The sequence below is a fragment of the Pteropus medius genome, unplaced genomic scaffold (genome assembly GCF_902729225.1).
Source record: "Pteropus medius unplaced genomic scaffold, Ma_sr-lr_union100, whole genome shotgun sequence".
NCBI lineage: Eukaryota > Metazoa > Chordata > Mammalia > Chiroptera > Pteropodidae > Pteropus > Pteropus medius.
Genome location: NW_024340692.1, coordinates 8,750,532 through 8,758,319, shown reverse-complemented (window position 1 = coordinate 8,758,319; position 7,788 = coordinate 8,750,532).

The window sequence follows — 7,788 nt, the reverse complement described above, 5'->3', positions numbered from 1 at the left end:
AGGGCAGGGATTTTTGTTGCCTTTGTTCATATATCCCAAGTGCTTAGAACAGAGCCTAAAACATAGAAGGTGCTCCTAAATGTTTGCATGTCTCTATTTTTTTTTTTTTTTTTTTTTTGGTTAAGAGGAATTACAGAATCAAAAGATATGAATGGTTTTACAGTTTTGGACTTGTATTATCAAAATGACCTCCAGAAAGAATGTACCAGCTTCTACTCCCACCAACTCTGTGTGCTTGTGGCTATTTCCCTTGCTCACAAAAACTACTTAATATTTCCGCCAATAGTAACAATTACTGCTAGATGTATTTACCATATGTTGTTTTTCAACTTTTAACATCTCTAAAATCAAGATGCATACCTAATGGAATAATTAAGTTCTTTTCTTTCTTTTTGTAGAACTCCATAAAATAATAATTTTTCTTATAATTATGGTAGTTTAAATTCAAAAAGAACAATCCAGTGAAACATAAATCTTAGGACTGTGTTTGTGAATGCTAGTCATAATTACTTCAAAAGCTATCTAATGCTATTAATATTTTGAAATATCACTGGAACGTTATGTGTTGAATGTTGTCATATATTACTGATTAACTTCCTAAAATGTATACTATTTCCATGGGCTTACTGAGGAATCAGAATATAGATGACGTGTCTTACTCTCTACAAATCAGTATTACTTGTCCTACTTTATTAGTAGTATATATTTAAAAATTAAAATTGGATAAAAATTCTGGCACAAAACTGAACATATCTTATTTAAATTTAAAATAAAATTCTTCCAACACCCAGATTCTTCAAAGGGAGATACAAAGAGTTCATACCTGATTACGAGGATTAATCAATATAATGTATGCAAAGTGTGTAGAAGTCCTGCCTCATAGTAACTATTAAATATCGACTATGATGATGATGATGATGATGATGATAATTAAACTACTCAGAAAATAAATCTATGCAGCTACTCTAGGTTTTATTTCTGTTTTACCTTTTACTTCTATAATTAACAGTTAGAGAATGTATAGTAGTAGTGGTATTCCATTGTCATAAACATGGATGTAAAAAACATATTAGCTTCCTTTTCTCTGCTGGAAAAGGGACAAGGTATGCAAATATGTATATATACACAAATACGTATATCTAATATTATATCTATATTCACTTCTGCAAAGATTTACATACTGAACAATCTTTCTCCTTGAAGAAAAAACACATGGTTTTGTTATTGTTGCTTGGATTTTAACAGCCCATTAAGGACTCTTATGGAACAATATAATGAGAATGGTTTTGAGGAAAGAGGAAGTGCCACTGAGGAAAATGTTGAGAATGTGGGAGGAAGTTATTACGCTTTATAAGAAGGTTAGAAGACAAATGCCAAGTGACTGATCACAAGAGCATTCCCAGAGAGCATCCCAAGAGCTAAGAGAATTTTTCTAAGAAGGGAGGGGACCTAGAATAGAATCAAAGTGAAGGTCATGAAATAAGTTTAGTCATTTTTCATCTGATCATTAGCCTTTGAAGTGAGAATCTCTAGTCATCCAATTGCCACCTAGAGAAATTGTCCCTTTATCAACACAGCGCAATGCCCACCCACTGACTATCCAGGAGGAATGACACCCTTCATGACTTAGTTCAGTACCTTTTCATTGCCCAAGGAAGAAATCTGCTTCCCAAAGACCTATGATACCTAAAGCTTGAGTTAAGGTGGTTGGAGCCCTGGCTATCTATAGACATAGTATAGTATAGGATGGTACCATTGCATCTGTATAGAAATAAAGAACAGTAGTTAATAATGTGGTTATTACAATTCCATAGTAACCCTGTTGTATTAAAATTGTCAGTTCAGTCTGAATCATTTTAGAACACAAAGGAAGAACACTTGATAATATAGAACAAGAAAATAAAAGATAAGCATTCAAATATAAATGAATTAGAAAAATTTCCTTAGAAACAAATGTTAGAGTGCTTTGTCAGTTTTCAAGATGGGCTAAATAATGGAGTTCATACAAAGCACCATTCTTATTATCATTCGTTGCAATAATTTTTCTCTTTGGAGTGTGTGTGATCCCATGAGCACACATGTCCTTTGGAAGAATTTGTGTTTAACTAGGAAAAAATACATTTACTTAAGAGTAACCATGGAGCATACATTTATGCATCTGCAAAGGAATATACATGTGTACTTTATCATTATAAAGTTAAATTGCTATTGATATGTAGTGTTTATTATAACATTTGAGTCATAATGCCATTAAAAAAAATAGGTCATATTAAAAGTATCTTTAGTGAATTATTATTTTTTTTTGAGCAGAGAGGCCAGATAAAATAAACAGAATGCCAATATAATAATTCCTGAAGAATACTTCTTGTCTGAGTGTTCTACATGTTACACACCTTAATACATTCAATAAAATATTCAGAGGTACCCTTTGTACTTCCTTAATAGTTGTTAAAGAGAATATCATACTATACTTTTTCCACACTTTACTTTATAGAAAACCTTACCTGTTTTTGTTTAGGAAAGTCAATTATTGTTAATACATAGAAATATTTTCAAACAATCACCATTACCTAATACATCATTTGTGATGTTAGCCTCAAATATTCTAAGATTAGCAAAATGTATGAGAAATGATTGAGGGCTGGTTTTCTTTCAGATGATAGGTGACAAATAAAATGCTGAAATAATGTAGCATAGGATGTGGTTAAGGATTAAAGACTTTATGGGGTACGCCAGTTCATATTCTTCAAACTGGTATCTAAATTGCCTAATAAAATTATGTGTATGAATTAGATAGTGAATTGAAATATTATTAGTTTAAATTAATTCTAAATATTTAGGTATAAAAATATATAACACATTCTACCCTCAATTTAAAATGTATTTCAGAATTTTAAATTACTATAGATGATATTACTTACAACTCACATAAGTCAGTATACAAACTTAATCATTAATGAAATTGGGATCCATTGTTTTGAAGCTATAGATGAGAAACTCCCCATGGTCTCTGAAAAACTAAAGCTTGATGTTAGAACTATAGAAATTTCTAGAGATATCTCGTTTCTTATAAATCAGATTTTCTAGAAGCTTATCTCGTTGATCGATAATGGTATCCATTTTTGCCCTCATAAATTAAATACATCTCAAATTTTATATGTTTGCTTACCAGAGTAGAAACAATTTAAATATCCAATATGGTTTTCGAAACCAGTAATTATACCTGAAATCATTCTAGAATGTACTTATTCATGTAAATAGGTAAGAGCACAACTTTTAGTAATCTGGTACTCTGCAGGGTTCTTAGTACAGAAACATTATGAATTAAATATTCAATGTATCATAGCAATATTTAAACCACATTATAAATTGGAAGAGTTTGATTAAGATATCCTAAGTTTGAAAAGTTGTTTTAAAATTTCTTTATGTGTATTTTTCTGTATTAATCAATGAAAATTAATGACCTTGCTCTTCTGCATTCAAACACTAAGGAGTGTGATTATTCTTTAAATTATCTCTTTATACATAATGCTTTCATTTCTCTCTGCATTTATGAGCAAACATTATAAAGACAATGGGGGTTTTAAAATATGTCCTCGAATCCAATACTCCCCGCTTCAAAGGTGGAACTTACCTCCCTCCTTGAGTATGGGCTAGACTTAATGATGCTGTTCTAACCAGTAGAACATGATTAAAGTGATGGTGTGTTACTTCAAAACAGGTCACAGGTGACATTGTGTATCTGCTTTGTTCTTTCTTAGATCCTTTTTTCTGAGAGAAGCTAGCTGCCGTATCATAAGGACACTAAAATGGGTCTACATGACAAGAACTGAGGGCTCTCACTGAAAACCAACACCAAATCACCCAGCATGAGGATCACTTCAGAAGTGGATACTCCAGTCTCAGTCAAGCCTTCAGATAACTGCAACATGGTCAACATCTTGTCTAAAACTTTATGAGACACCCTGAGCCATAGTCACTTAGCTAAACTGCTGCTGGACCATCAGAAAATGTGTGAAATTATAGAAGTTTACTGTTTCATGCCACAAAATTTGTTTAATTTCTTGCAAAGAAACAATAGAGATAGGCAAACAAAAAATTATAATATGATGTTAAAAGTTCTTTAATGATGCAATAGGAAAAGAGAAATGAGAAATCAACTCTGTCAAGAAGGATCAGGGAGGTGGCATTTCGATTAGATAGGATTTGAAAAGAAATAGGAATTACTCCAGGTACAGAAATGAGAGAAGCTTTTCAGGGTAGAAGAATCATATGTAAAAAAAGTTGTGGCAATCTGAAGAAGTAGCATGTTTAGAAAATGGCAGGCAGTTTGGTGTACAGGTTGTGTAAATGCATGTGGTGCCTAGCAGGAAAGTTTGAGAAAGTGTCACACAGATCATGCATTTCTATAAATGAGCAAGCATGTACAAGAGTTAAAATAATCAAATTGATTACTTGATTACAGAAAATATGCCTCCTCTCAACCATACATATTTTCTACATCACACATCTAAGAACACATTTCTAAAGACTCTGCTTTCTATAAAATTCTATCATAGATAAGTCTTCTGAATTTAAAGATAGCTATATTCCTTTTTCACAGTTTGAAACTTCTCATTCTCTAATATTCCTAGAATATATATTATTTAATCTATCAATTATGCAATACATACTATGTACTAGCGTTTCTAAGTGCTTGGAACATATTAATCCAATATTCATATAAGCACATGGGCTAGGTACTATTAGGAGTATCTTCTTCAGTTTACAAATGGGAAACTGAGGTATAGATAGGTTAACTGATTTTTGGCCAAGATTACCTAGATAGTGAATGGCAGGACTTGGATTCCTACCCAGGCAATTTGTCTTCATGATTTTGCTTTTTACCACTATATTTTGCTGTTTCTAAGTTACACTGAGATTTCAGAAAAGAACTCACAATTGTCTACATCAATATCACAGGTGAATTTCTCCATGAGCTCTCAACTTTTTTATCTTAAAATTAACATTTTTATAGTTTCCCAAAATGTGTTTCACAAAATATTAGTCCTATGACATAACTGGTGAGAAATGGTCAAATAACTTTGGAAAACCAAGACACACCATAGCATTTTCTTGGAGAGGCACAGCAGATGTTGACACCTTTAAAGCTCTGAAAATTTCTACAAAACAAAGTCTATTAAATTGTTAAAAAAAAAAAAAAATCTCAACATTAATACATATTTTAATCTATTGAGTTATTTTCAATTGTTTTAAAACTTATTTGGGGGTGATTATGCTTCTAATTGCTTTTAACATCTCACTGACCATTCTTTGAGAATTGTTAATTGAGGATCAAATAATTGAATCTTTTATTCACTAAAAATAGCCTTAGCCTTAACCACTACAAACATCACTATACAAGGAAAAGCATCCCTACTAAGGATATATCCTGGCTCTGCAAAATCTCATTATTTATTATGAAAGTAGTACAAGTGACAAAACTCTTTCACCAACAAATAGAACTTCCTTTCTCTCTCTCTCTCTCACACACACACATATATATAAACATACATACACACACACACACACACACACACATATAGATATATACATATACATATATTAACCAATGGAGATTATCTTATTTCTCCACTTTCCTCATATTCCTAGGCCACATAATCAGTCTTATCCCACGATTATCCTTCAACCTCTATTCTGCTTTGGGTCTTTCCCAAGCACTGCTTCTTACTCAATCACACCTAGAACCCCTTCTGATATTGAGGATTAGAAGCAAAAGTGGAAAGTCAAGCTAGAATGCTGAGATGAAATTAAAATTAAAATGAACCTAGTCATCTTTTAATCTAACCTTTATCCAAGTAAAAATGAAATCATTGAGACCTCAAGAGGTTAAATAATGTACCTAGAGTCATAGATCTCATAAGGATTTGAGCATGTTTTGAAGCAGTCATTTCTGATTGCTAACTCAGCACTTGACTAATCTTGTAGTATGATAAGCAATAGGGAAGGGGGGCTAGATAAAATGGAATTCTGCCACATGGGCAGGACTTGAGCTGGCACTTGGCTTAGGTGAAAAGCACACTGTGGGTACCTGTACTCCCTTTGTTCCCAACACTTCTTCAATACCAAGAGCCCCTGCTTCCACCATGGCACAGACATGCAAGAATACTACTGGAGGGGTTACCAATTTTAAAAAAATGATTCTTTCCTCCTGATGGACATAGCCCCACCTTTGCTGGATGAAAGCTCTCCTTTATCCACTTGGACAAAATTCCTTGTACAGTACACAACTTGTACTGCTGTATGTGATAAGAAAAAAAAAATAAAATGAAAATGGGATGAGGAATATGAGAGGAAAGAAGGGAGGGGAAATCCTATTCTTTCACTATTCTTTCTATCCTAAATTCACTTTATTTAGAAACCATTGTCTCCCTTCCAAATTCTAATTCCAAATGTAGTTTCCTGCCCTCCTGAATCTTGAGTATTTTTTTAAGTCATTTTTAATGAAATTATTAAATACTAATAAAACTGTAGTATAAAAATATGGAAGGTTATAAAGAAGAATTTTTAGAGGCAACTAATATAGACCTTTTCAACTCCTTCACAGTCATTTTAAAATCTTTTATTTTAAAAAAGCCAACTTTTTTGTTACAAGATATATACAAATTTATATCCTATTTAAAATTTTTTCATAGTACATTTTTTTCTTTTTTTTAAACATTATTGGTAAACATACTCTTTAATGGCTCCCCAACACTTATTCTATGTTCCAATGACTCAATCCCTTTCACAGTGACTTATAAGAAAGAGATTTGTACAAAATTGCATTGGGGTTTTACTCTTGGCTTTGTTACTACTAAGCTATATCATCTTGGCAAATGATCTTTTTGAGCTTTGGTATTTTTTGATCCAAAGTGCCCTCCTGACTGACATTTAGCTCCTCATGATCCTTGGTCCCTAAATCCCCCACGCTGGAGCCTTTTAAACTGATAAATACAAGCAATATTCTTCTACTACTAGAATTACAGCACTGCAGAAATGCTTGATAAATGTCCCCCCCGCCCCACCAGAGAACATTGTATCTAACCAAATGGCAATAAAGTTTTAGAGTATTATTTAGTACCTACATTTCTATACTATATATACACACACACATATATAATTATTATTTATATATACTATAAATAAATATATAATTACACTAAACTTCTAGAATCCTATAATAGGTGACATTCTCTGAGTGTTTATGTGCCAAGCACAATGCTGAACAGGACCCCTACATTATCTCACTGTGTCTCATGATAATGTTTATAAATTAGGAACTCATATGATGCTCATTTAGAGGACAGGGAGAATGAATCTTAGTCAAAACACTCACACATTTAGTAAATGTCTGACCCAGCACTTTAAATGATACCATTTTGAATCTGAAGTCTATACCCTTAACCATGACACCTCAATGCTCTCTTGGGCTTCCTTGAGGCCCACCATGACAGTTCTGGCTATCTTGGGCTGGCTTTAGAGCAGCCTTTTCTCCAATATCTATCCAGAAGTCTTCTCTTCTGGAAATTTTTACAATAGACTGATTCTTCTTATTCTAGCCTAGTGGTATCTCAATTTCTTCTCATATTATCTTGTTCTTCCTGCATTTCATTCTGAGTGATTTCCCTAAATCTGTCTTCTAATTTGCTATTTTTTTCTTTTTGGATTTCATTGGCTATGCTTTTACCCATATTTCTATAATTTCAATTGTTATAATCAGCATTTCTAGACCTTCTGTAAACTTGA